The following is a 21,505-nucleotide window of genomic DNA, read 5'->3' as shown; positions in this document are numbered from 1 at the left end:
GTCAAACGATGTGAGTTCAGTTACCGTGGGGTGCGATGGCACACGCTTTTCATCCCAGCACTTTGGAGGAAGAGGCAAGTGGATCTCTATGAGTTCAAGTCAGACTATAGTCCATAGAGAATTTCTGGCCAGCCAGGGCTACACAGTGAGAATCTGTTGCAAAAAAAAAAAAAAATGTTTTTCTCCAGATAGACATGAAGTTCAAGAGACCTAGTGTATACCATAGTGATTATAGCTAACAGGACATATTCTTGCAAATTGCTAAGATAGCTTTCACATTTGAACAGAAAGGTAAATATGTAAAGTATGGATATGTAAATTGCTTTGATGTAGCTATCCTACAAATACACCCTCAGATCAAACGTCATGCTATATTGTAAATATCTACACTTTTGTCAGTTGAATTATTTCATGGTAGAAAGGTGGATGTATGATGAAATACTGAATGCTGTAGAATAGAATACATCTGAAACATTGATTGAACTTAACAAAAAAGTATCTAGTATACATCTGACTGTGAAGAAAATAACACAGGCATATGATATTTTGGAAACTTTGTGAGGTGCATATTATTTGAATTTCACAGGTGAGGAGCCAGGCATTACATAACTTGCTTCTTCTGAGGTGGAAGCAGGGGCCACACAGGTAGATGACAACCACCAGGGAAGTCACAGTCCTCTAGCGCCCCCATCTGACTTGGAGCGTCTAACATGTGTTATGTTGTACTCCCCTGAAGCTCTGGCCCTTAGCTGGGCAGGTCCCCAGGAAGAAAGCCCTTGCCACTGCTGGGCCCAAGGCTTTTAGCTGAGTCAGCAAATGTGTGGGTGATTTATAATGGCCATTAGTGGGGTGCATTTGAGGCCAAGCATGAACCTCCTGCTCTTCAGCTCCACACAGCTCTGTGCAGGAGCAAAGAGGAGTCAAATTCCTGGAATCTGTCTAATAAAAAAGGTGATCCTGTCACTTTTAGACTTGTAGGCAATTTCAGAAAGGAGAGATGATGAATGAAAAGATGAGTATACTTAATTCCATTAGATTGTGCTTTTTAAAAATGGCTACTCCTCCACAGTGAAATGAGGTTTTTGTTTGCTTGCTTGTTTTTCTTTTTTAGTTTTTGATTTGTTTTTATTTTTATTTATTTTTTATTTCTTTTGGGGGCAGATAGCAAGGATGGAGGGGGGATATGGAGATGAATGGGATTGGGGTGTATTATGTGAAATTCACAAAAAAATCAATAAAAATTAAAAAAATGGCTACAGTAGTTTTGTTGTTGTTGTTTTACTTCTTTTTGAGACAGGGTTTCTCTGTTGTACCCTTAACTATCCTAGGATGTGCCTTAAAAAACAAAACCAACAAACCTCCATTGTTTATTATTTATTGTTTGCCTGTGTGTTGGGATATGCTTATGCAGTTGTGGTGTCCTTCAGGGGACCACTTTATGGAGGCGATAGTCTCCTTCCATCATATGGGCCCTGGGATTGAACTCAGCCATCAGGCTTGGCGGCTGGAGTCTTTACTTGAGGAACCATCTCACCAGCTCTACAATGATAAATGCCATGCTGTATGTATGCATTTTACCACAAGCAGACGTAAAGAATAAAAAGAGGGGACCTGGAGAATAGCCGCCATCTAGGAGATGGGATTGTGGAAGGAAGTTCCTGTTCAATGGTGGCAGGATAGGAAGGCAAGAAACTAAGGGGGCATGAGAGTCTTCACTGGGACTTCTGATTTGCCTTTCCTGTGGTGCCAGAGGGTTGAGAAACTTCAACACAAATAATGCAGCCAAGAGTCCCTGCAAGATTCATGTTTTCCTAGAGGGCTGTCAAACAAGGATGTTACAGATAACAAACGAGCTGTGCTGACTGAGGGCCAGGGTGAGTTTTACAGTACTAGCTTTGCTTGCTCATCCCTAAGTCTAAACATGGCTCTTGATAAAACTGCCTGCCAGTGTCATTCACAGAAGGTAATTCTTTAAGATCAAAATGAGGTAAGCCAGCTCATATTTACTTTGTTATGTTGTCTTAAGTGGCCCAGGCTGGCCTCAAACTTGCTCTGTAGCTGAGGATAACCTTGAACTTTGGAGTTCCCTTTCTCTATCTGCTAAGTACTGAGATTACAGGTGTGTGCCTCTTGCTTTGGCTATCATACTACTTTAACAATGGACTTCAGGAATTGGAATTTCCCCAGGAATCTCATGCTGGAGAAAGGAAAGGCTGACTTCTGGTGCCAGCCAGGAAAAGATGTCACCAGAGGGTGACTTCTTGTCAGCAGGATAGCCTGGATTCCTTAGTTACAATATCCATAGCCATTTATTAAAACTCTGATGATGGACAAGGTTGGTCACTGAGCCGCCTTATCACCTATCTTCCCAATTGCAGTTTTGTCAAATGTGTTTCCCTCCTCTGCTTTTCAATGCTATTTGTCTGTACAATTGGCCTGTTGAGGACAGATAGTTGATCCTAGCTTGTTAGGGTAGCCAGTCCAGGCTCGACCCCAACAATTCTGGTAACAAATGGACCCAATGACATGGTGGGCATCATTCCTGGATTAAGGAGAAACCCCAAAATGAGCTTTCTTCTGTCTGTCTTTTGGGGCTACATGTTAGAACTGCAGCAAAGTACAGGAAGCCAGCTTGGGAAGTCAGCCCAAGACTCTGAGAGCTAACAGCAGGAGGTCTCTTTTCTCCTCCTGCTGGGCCTCACCTGTGGGCTCCCAGGCTCTCAGAGACAGCTCCTCCCTGAGGCTTGAGTATGGAACCAAGCTGGGAGTCTTGACTACTCCTGAAAGGTGGGAGGACTTGGGTGCTGGGAGGGTGAAATGATCCTTGGTTTTGCTCATGGGCGAGAGAAAGATCTTTAGAGGCCCAGGCTTCATCTTAGAGATGTGGAAACGTGAGAAACATGATTTTCAGAACTTTGGGCGCTCTTAATCCTTTCCAAACCTCTGAAATGTATTTAATGGTCCCTCTTCTGTCTAGTCTACTTTTTCAAACCTCTAGACTCAGGATGAAACATACCCCTTACACACCTTTTGCCATACCATCCCAGCCAAGAATCAAAAATGGCCCTTTGGGCTGGGAAGATGCTTCACTCAGTAAAGTGCTTGGTGTACAAACATGAGGACCTGGGCTTGAATCCCTGGCATCCATGGAAAAAGCCCAGCATAGTGGTGTTCATCTGTAATGCCAGTACTGAGACTTGCTAACTAGCCAGACTAGCTGGATCAGTGAGCTCTAGGTTCAGTGAGACAGCCTATGTGATGGTTTAAAGGAGAAATGTCCCATATAGTCTCATTTATTTGAAAACTTGGTCCCCAGTTGGTGGTGCTGTTTGGGGAGATTATGGAATCTTTTTGAGGTGGTACCTTGTTGGAGGAAGTATGTCCCTGGGGGGCAGGGCTTGATAAATTTATTGTCTTACCCCACTTCCTTTTGTGTAGATGAAAATGTGATCAGCCGGCTTCCTGATACATTTGCCATGCCTTTTCTGCTATGAGATTCTGTCTCTCTGTAACTGGGAGCTAAACTAGACCCTTTCCTCCTCTTAGTTGCTTTTGGTTATCACAGCACCAGAAAAGCAAATAATACAGTCTGTCTCAAAAAAAGATGGGAAGCAATTGAGGGCCTGAGGAAGGTAACTCAATATCACCCACCAGCCTCCACAGGTACTTGCATACATGTGAACATGCACACCCCCCCAAATCAATCATCAATCAATTGATCCATCAATCAATCCATCAATACAATGGCCCCTGTTACAGCCTTACTAATTCCCTTCCCTTTGCTTGGAGACAACAGGCTTCTGTATTTTGCTCCTAGATTGTATGCATCAGGGGAGACACTGGCTTGCTGAGCCTGGGTTCAGACAACTTCTCTTCCCTTCGCTTCTTGGTGTGTCTTGTATCTGAATCCCAGACCCATCTTCCTCACTTTGCCCTATAAACCAATCACTCTAGCTCTGTCTCTCTGCCCTTTTGGCCAGGGCTTCTAATATTCCCATTTGTCCTAGTCTGTAGTCTCTAGGTTCTTGTTGGATTCCTTTCTCTGAAAACTCTCTCAGATAAATCACAACTATCATGTCAACGCTGTACCTCTCCCAGAATAGCATGAGGAAGAGTTAGCAAGGCCTTGGGAGAGGATCCAGGAAGCCTGTGTGTTGTAGATGGGAAAACAAGCCACTCCTCTGCCTAGAGGACAGAGGACTCGTCCAAGGTCTTGGCTTTGAGTTGGGGCCAGAAATAAATGTCTCTGTCTTCAGGCCTTTGTGCTTTCTTAGTACTGGCCTGCTGCCTCCCTCTTCAGGCTTCCAGTGAACCTTCTCTGGCCTTGGCCTTTCAGGTGTCATATCCATAGAAGCAGGTCGGCTCAACTTTGCCTAGAATTGTCTGCTCCAGAAGAAGAAATCTTGACTAAAGGAATGCAGATGATAGCCAGGGGCCCTCTTGATAGTGTCTGGAGGAAATGACTTCTGCTGTCAAATAATAGTTTTGAGAATAAATGGTGTGAACAAATAGTATTGGGGTAGACTTCACTCTGAACCTGAACTTGGTGAAGGTTCACGGCCATCGGAACAGCCGTTCTCCCCTTCTGTCTTCTGGCAAGAAAACTGTTTTGTTTTTTTGTGACTTCTGGTGGTGTTTTTCTCATCAACGGGGGTTGATTCCTGACTGAGTTCCAACTGAGGCTGCAGGCTCTACCCTGAGAGCTCTGGAGGGAAGGAGACAATGACACTATTTACAAAGCTCTTTCCCAGGCATACTCAGTTAAGTCCTGATGACAGCAAGGAAGCCCTTATTAGTCCCTTGTTTTCGGAGGGCACTATGGCCCAGAGAGGATGAGTGTTTAACTCAAGGCCACACAGCCAGCAAGTTATTGCAGCCAAGGAAAGTAATGTGGAAATTCCAGCTCTTGAGGCTGGAGACTGGGTAAATGCTTGTCCCACAAGCACGAAGTCCTGAGTTCAGCTCCCCGGCACCCATTTTTTTACAGCTGGGGGCAGTGGCTTATGTCTTGTGATCCCAGCATAGGGGAGGTGGAGAGAGGTGAATCCTTAAGTCAGGTTAGCAGAATCTGTGGATTTCATGTTCATGGAAAGGCCCTGTCTCAAACAAAAACAAACCAACTAATGTTAGTTCTAGCCATGCACACACATGTGCACACACAGAGAGATACATGCTCCCACAGAAATAATACATCTCTCCCACCTAAAACAACCCTCCTCCACCACCAAACAAATGGTTTCCGTCTCTGTTACTCACTGTGAAGTTCTGAAGTTGAGACTTCACTAGCTCTGAGAACTTGATCAGTCCTTGGCCACTATCTGTTTCCTCATGCTTAAAATTAGGGATCTAGTTTCTCATCAGAATGCTGAGTGATTAAAGGGGTCACTGTGTGTAAGGTTCTCAACTATGTGTTTGATGGATGGTCAGGGAGTTCTCAGTATGGTTAGCACAGTGCTCGGTCAGTCTGCCCTCATGTCCAATGGGGATTCCCCAAGGGGATCTATGGGGAGATTGATTTCAAATGTCGTCATACTGTGTGACCTTTTGAGATTACCCAGGTTGTCTGCTCACTTAATTTCATTAAAATAAAAGAAAACAAAACCCTGATACTTGAAGATAATCCTACGTAATCATCCTTGTGACTCAGAGTAATTAGGCACACTGGGTCAGTGATCCGTATAAATAGTTGAATTAATTATTATGTTTATGTAACCAAGTGACATTTTAAGATGGTCTTTTTATTGGTATTCTTTGGTGTTTACTGCATATCTACGCCGTCACATTTTTGTTATAGGTACCATTTAATCCCAATCGCATGCCCTTGAAGTGACTCACATAAAGAGACAAAAATAGGAAAGAAATGCATTAGACATGGCATTTGGGAAATGGGGGAGGGGAGATGGGAGGCAGTATAAGAGGGGTTTCCTGATTGACCATGCCTAAAACTGAATTATAATAAGATAAAAAGGGTCTTTAGTCTTTAAATAATACTTTAAAGATATTTTCCTCTTGTTTTATTTTGAGGCAAGTTCTCACCATGTAGCCCAAGCTAGTTGCAAACTTCCAATTCTTCTGCTTAAGCCCCCTAAGTGTTGGGATCACAGGTGTACATTATGGTATCTGGCTAAGAAACAGCTATCATGGAAAAGAAATAAAATCTAGGAATTCCATTACCTTAGTGTTTTTAATCTGTTAAATCGAAGATTGATTGATTTTACCTCATATAAAAAAACAGTAAGTGCTCTTTCAGAGGACCTGGGTTCAATTCTCAGCAACAGCATAGCAGCTCACAACTGTCTGTAGCTCCAGTTACAGGGGACCCAGCAATCATGGCAACACCAATGTATATCAAATAAGAATAAAAAAACATTGAAGTATGACCTCTTTATGATCTCTTCCACTCACCCACCAATTCATTCATCTATTCATCAATGTATCTACCCATCCATCTGTCCATGACGCACTATCTGCTTTTGCTTTCTTGGTCACCTACCTGCTTGTCTGTGCGCATAAAGGAAGTCACCTGCAACAACGTTATGGTTGTTGCTATGGTTATTTGGGGGTGTTGTTATATTGAAGATACAAGATTTTTTCTCTTTATGTGCTTTAATATTGTTCAAATACTTATAATAGCTCTATAATGCTTTTATAAAAATAAAAAAATCATAAAGAGAGGGGAAATCAATGCTCTTGAATTTCCCACAACATTTGTGGTCTATCTGCTTTTGTTACTTTTGCACATCCCAAGTTTCTCATAGCCAAGGTCTTGAGGTTCATTCAATGCCTCAGTTCTTACAGTGGTTCCATCCCTAGTCTCCATTGCAGCATTCACACATGGAGTCCTCGGTGCTGGAGACCCTGAGTTACAGGCTGTTGCTGGCCTGATGGGAGGTATAGGTCTGAGGGGAGGCATGGCGCTGAGGGGATAAGGAAAGAAGGCTGAGGACAGGAAGGCAGGGCTCTGAGTCCTTAGCATTTCTTGCCTTGCTTATGGGATATCAAGCCTAGAAGGAAGAATAACTTGTTAGAGTCACCCTGTCACAAGTGTCTAAGTCAATCAATTGTCCCCCCTCTCTAAAAATAACCTTGTCTCCCCTAGACATCCGTGAGTAAGGAGAAAAGAAAAGTGGGCTCTCAGGTCTTCAGACTTGACATGGAACTAGAAAAACAAAGGGGTCATCAGGAAGTGGAGAGAGATTTGGAACACATCCCCTACATCTTCGAGCAGCTGTTCCTGTTTTCCTACTAGATTCACCAGAATGAACAGCTATAGGGACCGCTAGACCCTCTAGAAGCATCTATAGCATGCATTGCAGAGTGTTTAGAGAAACCCCATGTGGACTCACCTTATGTGGGATTTGGATGGTGTGGAAAAGATTCAGAGAACTCTGGAGGCCTATCTGCTGCATAAGGGGGTTACTGCAAGTTGATGTAGATTCTCATGGTACTTTACTTTTTTTTTTTGGTTTTTCGAGACAGGGTTTCCCTGTGGCTTTGGAGGCTGTCCTGGAACTAGCTCTTGTAGACCAGGCTGGTCTCGAACTCACAGAGATCTGCCTGCCTCTGTTCCCGAGTGCTGGGATTAAAGGCGTGAGCCACCACCACCCAGCGCTTCATGGTACTTTACATTTTTTGCATAAGATGATGCTAGGGGTGTGGAAGGGACCTGTTCAGGACCCTGGAGGGCAGCCCCTGTACAACTCCAGCGAATTGTCAGCACCTCCCTTGTGGACAGCTCCATAGGTCCCAGCAATGACTGGAATGTCCCCACTGGGCCACCTTGTGTGCTGTGAATGATTCTCTTTGTCTCTGTCTCTGTCTCTCTCTCTCTCTGTCTCTCCCCTCCCCTCCTTTCTTCCCTCCCTCTAATTCACTTTGATATAAGGAAGTTTCAATTCAAGTTTTTTTTTTTTTTTTTAAACAGGCATGATGTATAAAAAGGAATACACAGTCATCCAAATAAAGAATTCCTTTGGCTAAATATAAGATTTGGAGTGATTAGTTAGAAACAGTCGAGGGATGTGTTTGTCATGGTTTAGGAATGTTTTATAACAAGATTTCTTTTCCAGAACCAAACCAACTTTAAGGCCACATCATCTTACAAAATTGTTTTGGGTTATTTCCCAGCGTTAATGCAATATGGGAGGGGCTAGCTGGGCATGGAAACCTTAGAATTCCAAGTATTTTTTAACAGCTTCAGGCTAAAGTTCAGAATTTTTGAAATCTGGGCTGTCTCAGAAAATCCAGAATTAGGATGACCATGTCCATAGCCAGCAGTCTAGCATGACTCAGGTAAAAGAGAGAAATCAAGCAGGAAGCAGAGGCCTGCCCTGACACTGCAAACACCCTGCATAATAACTGAGAGTGCATGCAAAACTTCCTGCTGACAAAAAGAAGAAAGGTCTGAAAATCCATGAAGCTATCCACTGTTTCACTTAATGGGAGTGGAACATTGGCACGCCATCCTGTAAGAAAGCATGTGGCCAGGCCAGCTGCTGCCAGGAGAGGCTCATTCACTTTTAGCAGATGCCTCACAGAGCAGGCTTTGCCTTGGGAAATGTCCTTGGCTAGAGCATGGGTCTCCTGAAACCCAGTTCTGTCAGTACTGGAGGTGGCCCCATCCGAGCTTGCAGGTGCCTGTTGAGTTGACTGCATGTCAGGTGTTCACTGGCAATGGGAGGCAGAGGGCCTTGAGGACTGGGGTGTTGGCTACCTCTAGTCAATAGCTCCTCCTTTTCTTTAAGACAGCATCTCACTATATAACCCTGGCTGACCTGGAACTTGCCATTTAGACCAGGATGGCCCTGAACTGACAGAGGCCTGCCTACCTCTGCCTCTAGAGTGTCCTGTTAAAGACAGTACCTCCATGCCAGGCTATTCTTTTTTTTTTTTTTCTGTAAGAAAAAAAGATTATAGGGGTCGGAGAGATGGTTCAGTGGTTAAGACTGCCTGCTGCTCTTCCAAAGGGCCTTAGTTCAATTCCCAGCACCCATGTTAGGCCGCTCACAACTGCCTATAACTGCATATCCAGGCAAACCAGTACCTCTGGTCGCAGCAGGCACCAACACGCATGTGCACATGCTCACACACATACACAGAATTAACAGTAAAATAAATATTTTAAAAATGATTATATCTAATCAGATTGTTGTGCTTCCTACTCCTGACCCCAAGAATAGCCTCTTTTTGTGGTTCTAACTTTATTTATCAAATGGAAGTTATCAGCATCCAGTTCTCAGAGTGATGGGAAGACTTGCTGATGCCCAGTTGTGCTGCACAGAGGAAATGGGGGTGGGGAGGAAAAGAATCAGACCAGTAACTGGAAAAGGAGGAACATTTAGAAAGAAGGTATTTGATGTGTTCTGAACTTTTCATGACCGCTGGTTCTGGAGTTCATCTGGAATAGAAAGTGAACAAGCCCAGCCAAGAACATTTTGAAAAAGAAGAATTTGCTCTATTTGGTATCAAAATCCACAATAAAGCTACAGTGTTTGAAACACTGTAGGACTGGCAGGGGGATAGACAAGCTCTTCCACAGAGCACAGTAGTAATACAGGAGCATCTTGGGCTCCATGATGGGTATGGTCTTTCACATGAGAGGTCAAGGGGTGGAGAATGAGGGGGGGTGTCAATATTTGATGTTACTATTGGTACCTACTTGGAGAAGAATTAAGCTGAAATTGCTTTCCCACACATACAGAGAAACAAATACTCAAATGGACTATGGAAATAACACTAAAGAACAAACCAAAAAATTTTTAGAACAAAACCTAGTAGGCTCCCTTCCTTACCCAGAGGGTTGCATTTCAAGACACTTCATGGGTGCTTTAAATGGAGGATTGTACTGGTCACCCCCCCCCTCTACACACACACACACACACACACACACACACACACACACACACACACACACCTACAGCAAAGTGTAATTTATAAAGGAGCAGGGAATTGACAATAGCAGCAATAAAGTAGAACAATTAGAACAATATGCTGCAAAAAGGTTCAGAAATTATTAATTGCTTATTTGTGGAATTTTCTATTTCTATGTGGAGACCAGGGTTGACCACAGGTAACTGAAACCATGGGTGTGAAACAGAGATAAAGAGGGACTCCTGTGATATAGAATATTATTAGCCAGGTGTAGTGGCCAACCCCAGCACTTGAGGTGCAGATATCTGTGAGTTGGAGTCAGCCTGGTCTACATTTGAATTCCAGGACAGTCAGGGCTACACACAGAGACCCTATCTAAACAAAACAACAACAACAACAAAAACCCTGGGTGGAAAGGACTGCTCTAGAATTTTAAGGAAAAGGCTGGCAGGTTTGAATCTATAATGTGGAGAGCTGTTATGCAAGATAAGGCACTGCAATCATGGAATTCTCCACGGGTCTCAGCCTCACTTCCTCCGGGTTCTGCTCCTCTAGGTCTCAACAGTTTCTGAATCCTGTCAATCTGTTTCTGAGTCTCAGCTCCTGGTCCCTGAATCTCTTGCGGTTTCCTGTCAACCCCGGCTCTGTCTCCTTCCTTAGGTTTAGTCTCACACTCTATTTCCCAAATAAGAGCAGATGGGTCCTAGATAAACAGTGAATTTCATGGATAGATCAGGGTGGGGATGGGGAGGAGGTGTTAAAAAGAAAAAAAAAGGAAGTGACAGATGGAAAAGGAAGGCACAGTGGAGGGAAAGTGTAGGCACATCTGGATGTCAAGATGTGGTGGCTGTAAACCCCTCAGACAGATGGGACTGTGGTCAGAAGGGGAGAGGATAAATCCGGGCAATTTGAAGTGAGACACAAGCGGCTGAGTGGGGGTTCCAGGGGCTCCTGGGTTTCACTCCTCAGGGTTTGGGCATCTGGGCACCCTGGGGCTCTCTCCAGGATCTGCAGATCATTTCCAAGGAATTTCCCTTAGTCAGGACAAAAAGAAATATTGCCATTCCTCCGAGTCACTCAGAACTGTGAAATTCACTACAACTGTGTCATTGTCATATTCTAAAAATGACCTTTGTAGCTGCTATACTTGTGTCAATTTTCTGTCCTTTAAATTTAGTTTAAACTAAAAGTCTAAATTTTCTTCATTTTTAAAATAATTCTCCCTCCATATAAAACAGGGTGCAACTAAACCTGAACATATGCAGACGACATTTTATCATCTAAAGCTTTTTTTTTTTTTTTTTTTTTTTTTTTTTTTTTTTTTTTTTTTTTTTTTTTTCGGGTCTTTGCTTTTACTGAAGAGCTCCCTGAATGACATCTGGGCTCTGACCCACCATCTAATGACATATATTTTAGGTCAAAGGCTGCTGGGTGAGGGATAGTGGTTACATGCCTCTCTCTGATGTGACCATCCTCAGAACACAGACACCATGTTCCGAGTTGTATTAGTGGAAAGGGAAACATTTCTGGTAACAGTAGCGGGTGGGGTTGTTATTTCCCTGGCAGCTATTTGAAACCTCATGCTCTCTCTCCCAACACAAGCCTCTCCCCTGGGCACAATATGACAAAATTTTTACTTCCCACCATGGGCAGCTGAGTCCAGAGAGACCCAGAACATAAGCAATGGAGACAGTGACAGGACCTGAGCCCAGGGCAGGGGCAAATGTTTCTTGAACGCTTCTCAATTACTGTCCCTACTCTCTGTGCTCCTGTAGGTGCTCGTATGTCCTCAGATGTGCCAAACTGGAGGATGTCTGTAACCCTTCTACCAACCCGTACACCACCTCCCATCAGGTTCATGTACACAGAGTAATCCGTCTAACACAATGTTTCCAATCAATCATTCATCAGTTCCTAGGCAAGTAGCCTTGGAGGGGGTGACTAGGAGTTCCCTTTGCTTTTGTTACCTCCCTCATGACCCCATGTTTCCTTTGGTGTTGTTTGGCCTTTTTGGAGTCTCAATTTCTTTCAAGACTGTTTGTGTCATATCCTGATGTCCTCAGGTCTTAATGTCTTTCAGAACAGTTAGAGAGAAACCGTAAGTTATTCTCCTCCTCCTCCCCAGCTTATTGCTCTGGTCCAGGGGCTGCATCTGCTTTCCCACCTCCTCCTGGCCTCCTTTCCTAAGGTTTGCACATGCTAGGCAAGCACCCCTGATCACTGAGTTACAGCTCCATCATTCTTTTCTTCAAATCGATTGCCCTCCATGGTTGGGGGTTTCATGCTAACAGTTTTTTCCACTCATTGGTGACTGTCCAGAGACTGTCTTCGCAAGGATGGGGGCGGTGACATGGGGGAAAAGAAATCCTCATTTTTCTACCTTATTTCCTTTCATAGATGGCAGTACTTCAGGGGGCAGGATGTGTGGTGATCCCTTGGTCCCACACCCAGCTTGGTCTGGATGACACCCAGGGCACATTCTTGAATCTCGTGCCTCCCTCACTGGCTGCAGCTAGCTAATGTGAGTCACTTTTATTCCCTCATTCAGCAACATTAGCCACTCTGTCTGCTCTTTCTGTGCCAGGGCTATCTCTGGGCTCTGCATGACACCATGTACCAGGCTCTGTTCCTAATCTCGGGGAGGTTTCCTGCTTCTCAGGAGGAGGCAGACACACCTGGAAAACTGAAGTACATAGAGTCTCCATGTGCTGGCATGGAGTTCACAGAGGGCATGGTGGAAGAGCAAAGGGAGGTCCTTGATCAAGACAAGAGAAGAGAGGAAAGCCTAGTGTTCTTTCTAGAAGCTGTTAAATTCCTGGCCAGAGGCAGGAGAGGACAAGGGGAGCCATCCAGGAGAGAGTTAGCCTGCAGTGAAGCCTCTGGCCAGGAAGGGGAGTGAGAGGCCTCCAATGTAGCGTTGACACTGTTTTTCTTTCTTCTGGAGAGCTGCCACGTGCCGCTGCTGCAGAGAGCATTTCACGGGTAGATGCATATTATCGCAATGTGTTTATCTAGGAAACCAGAGCCCAGCTCTAGCATCTGTTTTGCAGCAGAGCCCTGAGTGAAGTCCAATTTTCCAGTTGGGTTAATAAAAATAAAACTTGGGAAGCTGTGGGCTGGCTGCATCGGGGTTGAGTCCTGGCCTTATGTGGGGTCATGGATCCACTATGGACAACCTTGCCCAGGGAGGGAGGAGCTGCCGGCTAGCTCTGAGGAACACACCTCACAGAGGAATGATGGCTTTGGATTTTTCTCGGTCTCAACCTGACATGAGTTGATGGAACACTTACTGTGACCAAGGCCATGGCTGGTTGTGGTGACCAAGCAAGATGCAGATGGGGACCAGAACCTAGGCTAAGATGTGTGGTGCAGGACTAAGAAGCCAGATGGACCAGCAGGACACAGGCTTGTTAAAGTTCACTCCCTTGAAATTATCAGGAGGGGAGGGTTCAGAGCCCTCAAACCCACTTTTCAAAGCCTGTTCAGGGGGTTGGGGCAGGGGTGATGGCTCTGTTGGTTAAGTTACTGCCCTGAAGCCTGAGGACCTGCCTGAATCAGTCACCAGCCACCACATACACAGCCAGAAATGGTAGTACATGCTTACATCCCAACACTGGAGAAGGGTTAGGAAGCTCACTGGAACCTACTGGCCCGTCAGTCTGGCTGAACTGGTGAACTCTAGGCCAATGAGAGACCCTGTCTCAAAAACAAGATAGGCAGCACCCGAGGAACAACAGTCCAGGCTGTCCTCCAGCCTCCACACACACACAACACACACACACACACACACACACACACACAGAGTCCCTTACACACACACACACACACACACACACACACACACACACCCCTCCACACATACACACCCCTCCACCCCTACATACACACACCCCTCCACCCCTCCACACACACACACACACACACACACACACACACAGAGAGAGAGAGAGAGAGAGAGAGAGAGAGAGAGAGAGAGAGAGAGAGAAAGAGAGAGGGGGGAGTTTTAAAAAGGCTTTAACTCAGAAGGTCCCAGGTTTCAGGGAAACTTGAAATGCAGAACAGAAAGCACCCAGACTCTCTGTCCCTCTTGTCCACTAGGCTTTCATGTTTCTTCTTTCTCCCATTCCTTGCAGTGGGGTTTCCATTCTCCAGATGGCTCAGGTGAGAACATGATTATCCCTAACTTCTGAGTCCTCTCTTGGTTTCTTTCTTTCTGTATCCCAAACTATTTGGGGGAAAGTGTTAACTGGCCCTATCTGAGGTGTGGACAGTTGCTCTTGGTGACAGCAGCTATGGCCAGGAATTCACATGCATAAATGTGGTTGAGGGAAGTCTATCCTGAGAGGCACCATGCTGGTGTGGGTGCTCTCCTTCATAGAAAGTGCTTATGGACACAACAGATTCACTTTCACCAGACTGAAACCTTTGAAAGGGACAAAGTAGGGAAACTTTGTTAGGTGACTTTGTTAGGGTCAAGAGAGCTGGACGAAGGCTCCTGCCTCTTGTGGTGCTCTTTCCACTACACCCTGTTCCTCTGGTCCTGATGTGAAGCCAATGATTGTGAAACAGGCTGCCTAGTGGCATTCCCTTGGGAGAAGCTGCAGACTGAGCAGCATTGATTAAAGATAATTTTGCTGGCGGAACTTGGAGAGAGCTGGGAGCCAAACCCCAAGGGTGTGGCCAGTGTGACCCTTGGGAAACCATCAGAGAGCATATGTCATAGACCCTTGCAGGGTGGCCTCTCAGGGTACATGGCGCATGGGTGAGGGTGGACTCCTGCTCTTGTTGGGAAAGTTGGGGCTGGCAGTGAGGAGGTGTCTTACCCGAGTCTCAGTTCAAACGAGGGACTTTGAGTCATGCAATGGGGTGAGGGGGAGAATCCTTTCCTTCTCTGAGGATGAAGAAGAAGGTCCCCAAAGCAGGCTAGAGAGCTTGCTTCTAAAGGATCCAAGGGAAAAGAGACTTCGTGGCACTTTAGTCAGCCTGACAGCTACTGTCTTAGTCAGTATTCTGTTGCTATGAAGAGACACCGTGACCATGGCAGCTCTTATAAAAGAGAGCATTTAATTGGGCTTACAGTTCAGATGTTTAGTCCACTATCCTCACGGTAAGGAGCATGACAGTGTGCAGGCAGACGTGGTGCTGGAGAGGTAACTGAGAGTTCTGCATCTGGATCCACAGGCAAGAGGCAGAGAGAACCACCAGGCCTGGCTTGGGCTTTTGAAACCCCAAAGCCCACCCACAGTGACACACTTCCTCCAACAAGGCCACACCTACTCCAACAAAGCCAAACCTCTTAATTCTTTCAAATAGTACCACTCCTGGTGACTAAGCATTCAAATCTATGAGCCTATGGGGGGCATTCTTATTCAAACCACCACAGCTACTGAGCAACCACATTACTCTTACTCCTCTGTCTTGGGGTGGGGTATAAAGCTAACATTTCCCAGGATGCTGTCTGTGGCATGTATACCTGTTGTCTCTCTCTCTGTAGCACCTAGTGGCTGGAGCCACTCCTACCTCCAGTCTGGAGCCCATACCAAAAGTGGCTTCAGCTATATTCCACTGGAAAACTCATTGTAAGGAGCAGTGGGCTGAGTGAGTTGGAGTCCTTCCTGTTTTTCTGTGGTGTGCACCCACTAGCCTGAGCCCTTCCTCCCCCTTCCTGGTGCACTTGGCTATGCCTCCCGAACTCAGCCAGTTTGGGGCTCTATGACCATTTGCAACCCTTGGGTCTGCTCCCTGTTAGGCATCACAGTGCAGCTTCTCCTGGCTCTCTGACCCCCTTCCTTTCTGTCATTGCTGCCAACCAGCCTGGCTGTCTGTATTAGTTACTTTTATATCACCGTGATCAAATCTCTGATAGAAGCAGCTATGGGAGAAGGTTACATCGGCTCTTGGCTCAGGCAAATACAGTCCATCATGGCAGGCAAAGTATGGGGGCTGAAGCAGCTTGGTCATGGAGGTAGAAGCTTGCAGCACAGCTTGTTCACATCTCAGTACATCAGGAAATAGAGATCTTAGGTACGATGCAGGGCCCAAGAGGCTTATATTCAGCAGCTGAGCCCCGTGTATCAAAGATCTTATCACCTCCCCAAACAGCACTACCGGCTGGGGACCGAGTGTTCAAACACACGAGCCTGTGGGAGACATTTCAGATTTAAGCCACAACACTGATGTCAAACAGACATGCGCTTTGAAGAGTCTTCCCCCGCAGTTTGCAGCTGGGCTGGACTTGTAGCTCAGGTTCAGTGAGGCTCCCTCTGTTCCCTTTTACTCCTTCCAGCCCTACATACTTCCTCAGTGAGTTCATTTTCTGTTTACTTTTTTATTTTTAACTTCAGCGTGTACACTGATGTTACGGTTTGATTCTAAAATATTCTTTGTTGCTAAAATCCCTTTCAAGGGGGAAGATGCTAGCAACGTCTACCCTTCTCCTAAAAATAAGGTCCCAACAACAAACCGAGGCACAATTCTATCCAAGTTCATTCTGGGGAACCTGTAAGTTCATTTGGTTTCCTCATAGAACACAGGTGAGAGGTTACTTTAGAAGGTACGTGCTCCTTCCCCCCGGGAGACAAAGTCTTACCAAGTAGGGATGAGGGCTTTCCCAGAAAGCCCTTCTCCCATAGTGGTCCTCCCCCATTGCATCCTTTGACTCTCCACAAGTCTTACGCAACTAAGGCAGAGAAGCATACAGTCTACGGTAAAGAGTGTCTGGATACTCAAGTGAGCGTTTTGTGGCCCTTTCCACATTCCACAAGGGGATGTAGACAGTCAATAAGACCAACTCAGCTAATCCTTTGTGGAGAGTAGAGCTGACCTCCCTAAGGTGGTGGCTGCTTGGTTCAAAGGGGAATCACTAACAGTGCCCCTCCCTAGGGTCATGTTCTGAATGCTTGTTCCCCAGCTGGTGGCCCTACTTTGGAGGCCGTGAAACCTATAGGAGGTGAGGCCTACCTGGCAGATGTGGGTCACTGAGGGTGGGACTCTGCATTAGTTATTTTCTCATCACTGTGACAACATGCCTGGCAAAAACAAGGCAAAGGAGGATGTGTTTATTTTTTTGGATCACACTTGAGGGGAAGTCGATGAGGGAGGGCAAGATGAGGTAGCAGGAACATGAGGTGGTTGGCTATGTGCCCACAGGGAAGCAGAGATGAACGCTAGTGAGCGAGAACAACATGAATGATCATGTTTTCCTTTTACTGAAACCATGGACCATGGCATGGTGCTGCCCACATTCAGGGTGGGCCTCCCCTTTTTGGTTAAATCGTTCTAGAAATGTCTACATAGACACTGAGAAGTAAGTTTCTAAGATGATTCTAAATATAGTTAGGTGGTCAGTGAGACAGCTTAGTGGGTAAAGGTGCTCGATGCCAAGGCTGAAGACCTGAGTTTGGTCTCAAGGACCCACATGGTGTAAGGAGAGAACTGTCTCAAACAAGTTTTCCTCTGGCCTCCATATGTATGGAGACATGCATATGACAGGCATCCATATGACAGGCATGCATGCCTGTACACACACTTTTACATATGAATAAACAAGTAAATGTAAAAGAAAAATCCAGCCATGTTGACAGTTTAGCCATCACAACCTCTGAAAGTTATACCCATGATTCTTGCTGCTCTTGTGAGAGCCAAAGTTACATTTTAAGTTTTAATTACTGTGCCTTAGAGATCCATGAAACAAAAATGCCTCTGATATGCAAGCCCCTTGCCCAAGGACAGATAGTTCCTGAAATGCTGGAGGCTATTGTTTATGGGAGATAGCAAGCTACATGTTTTTCACTCCCCTAAACAAGTTTGTTTGACCCATCTGTACTGGATGTGCTTGATCACATGTGAGCAGGAGGTTCACAGGCAGGAAATAGTCAGGATATATGCTTGCCCCTGACTGGATCTGATGGGAAATGCAATGAATTATAGGTTTTCCTTTTTAGACCCTTGACATACTTGATTCTGCACCATTTCCCAGGAACCTGGACATGGGCCTGGCCAGAGCACACTCACCTGGCCAGTGTTATGGTGGAAGCTTTGCCCCAGCTCCTGGCATCCATATACCCACAGAGTCTGGAATATTATGGTGGAGGTTCCACCCAAGCCCCCTCCCCCATCTTCCTCCAAACCTTGCTGTATCTCAGAAAGCGTGCCAAATGATGACCCTTCCTCCAGAGATGCTCAAGACCACTCCCACAGGGTATTTAAACTGCCTCCCAGAAAACAGACTTGTGGTTTTTCTGGTCTCTCTTTCCTGTCTCCTCTCTGTGGGGCTGGAAGGCCATCTGGAAGCATTGTATCCATTAAACATGGGCTTTTTCTAATTTGGTTTAATTTGCTCTGATATGGATTGCTGCATCAGTGGAGAGGCTTGTTGGGGTGTATAAACTTTTCATCCAGTATTTAATTAAAGCTTGCTTTAAAATTGGCTTTAAACTATGTTAGTAGTTATGAATAAAGCTCAAGGTGAACCTTGGCGGATTTCATGGCAGGTGAGGTTGACTGAGGTGGAGGGACAAACATGCCAGACAGACAGAGCTTAAATGAGAAGGTTTATTAGAAAGGGAAGGAGGGGAGAGAAAAGAGGTAAAGAGACACAGAAACAAAGAGAGGACAGAAGAGAAAAAGGAGACAGGAAGAGTCCTGTCTGCCCAGGGGAACAGTGGGAAAGAGAGAGGGAAAGAGATAGCAGAAAGAGATTCTAAGTGGGGGGGGGGGTCTGTCTTTTAAAGGGGTCCTTTGCACCTGCGTGCAGACTAATAGTCATGGAACTCTGGACTGACCAGAGTGCAACCTTCACTCAACTTTTAGAACACTGCTTTAGTTGAGTTGCAAAACAATACAATAGTAAGTAATAATTATAGTCCTTTACCCAATCACTCACTCATGCAGGGAAAATGCTGTTGTGCCCAAATTCTGAACCCCCAAATCACCAAGGGACCCATTCCAATGCAAAAGCAAAGAGTCTTTTATTATTTAATGAGTTAACGTGTCCCTCACCTGTCCAATACAGCAGGTGGGGTGAGAAGGACCCAGAGAAACAGGGAATTTATTGGGATGTGAAAGGGGAGTGTCTAGGGGTCAGCAACCGTCTCAGGATTGGTGCACTTCCAGGCCTGGAAGTGTTATTGGTCAACTGGTTGTTATGGCCTATAGGTCCTCTCAGGGCAGTTTCTCTGCTCTGTTCATCACTGTTACACCACTGTAAAGCAAATTCAGAACCCGTAAAGCACATCCAGAGCCCGCCAGCTAACTTCTGACTGGTTCCTTGCTACATGGAGGGTTTCTGACCTCCTAGTGACTAGGGGCAGGTCTGACAAGGTCAATAGGCTGGAAACTCAGCACATTTTGCTGAGTCAGAGGCCCTCATCCTGTCATGGCGGCTAAAGTGGGGGGGGGGAGCTGGGTGAAGGTCTGGTCCCTTCAATGCCAGCAGGCCATGGTATTCTTCAAATACGAGGACTGACATGAACACCTTCTGTGCTAGTTTGCCTTCTGTTGTTGTATGAAATACCAAAAGCGAGTCGGGGAGGGAAGTGTTTATATCTTCTTACATAATCAAGGGAAGCCAAGGACGGATTCTAGAGGAGAGACTGAAGCAGAGGTCTGCTTACTGGCTTGCTTCCACGCTCATATTCATTTACCTTTCTTGTACGATCCAAGACCACCACATGTCTGGAAGTGGCACTACTATAGTGGTTTTGGCCCTCCTCCACCAACTAGCAATCAAGAAAATGCCGTATAGACACACCAATCTGGTGGAGACAATTCTTCAACTGAGGTTCCTTCTTCTCGGGTGTCTCTGGCTTATGTCAGGTTGACAAAAAAGTAACCAGCACATCATCTCTAAGAAGATGTCCATCATTCCCATATGCTGCTCCACTAGTGTCGCTTCTTAGTTTGGGTCAAGGACCACTTATTCTGCTTGACATTTTTCTAGTTTCTTCTACTTCCTTTTCCAGAGGAAGGAGTTTTCTAACAAAGAAAGTTTATCAGAAGAGAGCCTTTTAGGGAATTTTACTAAATAATTACTTAGCTCCATATGGCAGATAATATGCTGCCATACCTTTGTTGAGCACAGACTTGTGGTCTCTGTGTTTGACAATCAGACCTGGACAAGAAGCAATGACTGATCATCAAGGGGACACTGTCTAGGGAACATACACATTGCTTCAGTCAACTGTGTGTCCATCCACAATCAAAGTCTTCTTGTTGGTTGAAAACAGCACAGCCCTGATTTAACACAATGATATCTCCTTACTCCAGTACTGGTTCTTGGTCTCCTTCTTCCCATTATTCATACTTTTTGTCAATTTGTGTGTCTTAGTTTGATTACTGTGACACAACACGATGACCAAAAACAACTTGGGGAGGAAAGAGTTTATTTCAGCTTATGAAGGGACCAGACCCTCACCCAGCTCCCTGCTTTAGCAGCCCTGACAGGCTGCCAAAAAGATCCAGCAAGATGTAGGCCTCTGACATGTTGCTGAGTTTCTGACCTTCTGACTTTGTGGGACCTGCCCTGGTCACTAGGAGGTCAGAAACCCTCCATGTTCCAAGAAACCAAATAGAAGTTTGCTGGTGGGCTCTGGACATTCTTTATGGTAACAGTGGCATGCAGAGCATAGCAACTGCCCTGGGAGGGCCTATAGGCCATAGCAACCTGTTGACCAATCAACACAGGACAGGTTGCCCAAATCCAGAAGTGCACCAATCCTGAGATGACTGTTGAGGGGCCCCTAGACACTCCCCTTGCTCTACCCAATAAATTCTCTGCCCCTGGGCCCCTTCAGGTCCTTCTCACTCCACTCACTGTGTTGGAGGGAGGAAGCTAGTTAACACAGTTAACTCATTAAATAATAAAAGACTCTTTACTTTTGCATCAGAATAGGTCTCTTGGTAATTTGCGGGTTCAGAATTTGGGCACAACACTTACAGTCTGTAGTTCATGAGAAAAGGACATCAGGGCAGGAGCTCAAGGCAGAAACTTGATGGCAGGAACTGAAGCAGACAGAGATCATGGAGGAACTTACTGGCTTGCTCCTTCAGGCTTGCTTAGTTGGTTTCTTATACACCCCAGTGCCCAGGGATGGCACTGCTCATAGTGTGCTGGGCCCTTCCATATCAGTCATCAACCAAGAAAATTCCCTTCAGGCCTATATGCAGGCCAGTCTGATGGTGGCATTTTCTCAATTGAGATTATCTCTTCTCAGATGAGTCTAGCTTGTATTAAGTTGACAAAAATTCCCAGTCAACACAGTCTTCTAGAATCTTCTCCCAGTCTCCTTTCTATTGCAGCCTTTACATCTGTCTTTAAGTGGGGTGGAAAGTCTCCATAGCTCTGGTACTCCATGCACACAGACTGAATTTCTGGAACCATTCCCCATCCTTTCTGAGAATCCAAATTTGGATCCCACTATCTCTGCAGTTGGGCCAGTATGCCATAGCTCCTTTTTTACCATGACGGTTTTCACATTTGTCACAAAGCACATTCTTTTGCAAAGCCAGTCTTGTTGCATCCTTGTGTAAGTCCAAGGTTATTGTAGTTCACACGCAACATGTTTACTTCTCTTTTGTCTCTGCATCCTCCCTCTGTCTCCTCCAGAAAACATCAAAGATGTCTACAAGAGAACCC

At 45.5% G+C, this 21,505-nt stretch overlaps 1 long non-coding RNA gene across 1 annotated transcript; it reads right to left on the bottom strand.

The window, feature by feature from the left end:
• Positions 1–3,277: 3,277 nt before the first annotated feature.
• Positions 3,278–15,052, bottom strand: LOC113835080. The gene is made up of 2 exons (XR_003484295.2): positions 14,948–15,052; positions 3,278–5,096 (listed from the first exon to the last, which is right to left on the bottom strand). It is a non-coding gene; the product is annotated as an uncharacterized LOC113835080 (long non-coding RNA).
• Between the last annotated feature and the right edge of the window lie 6,453 nt (positions 15,053–21,505).

Source organism: Cricetulus griseus, chromosome 3 (genome assembly GCF_003668045.3).
Source record: "Cricetulus griseus strain 17A/GY chromosome 3, alternate assembly CriGri-PICRH-1.0, whole genome shotgun sequence".
In the NCBI taxonomy this organism is placed as follows: domain Eukaryota; kingdom Metazoa; phylum Chordata; class Mammalia; order Rodentia; family Cricetidae; genus Cricetulus; species Cricetulus griseus.
This window is presented reverse-complemented; position numbering and strand designations above follow the sequence as displayed.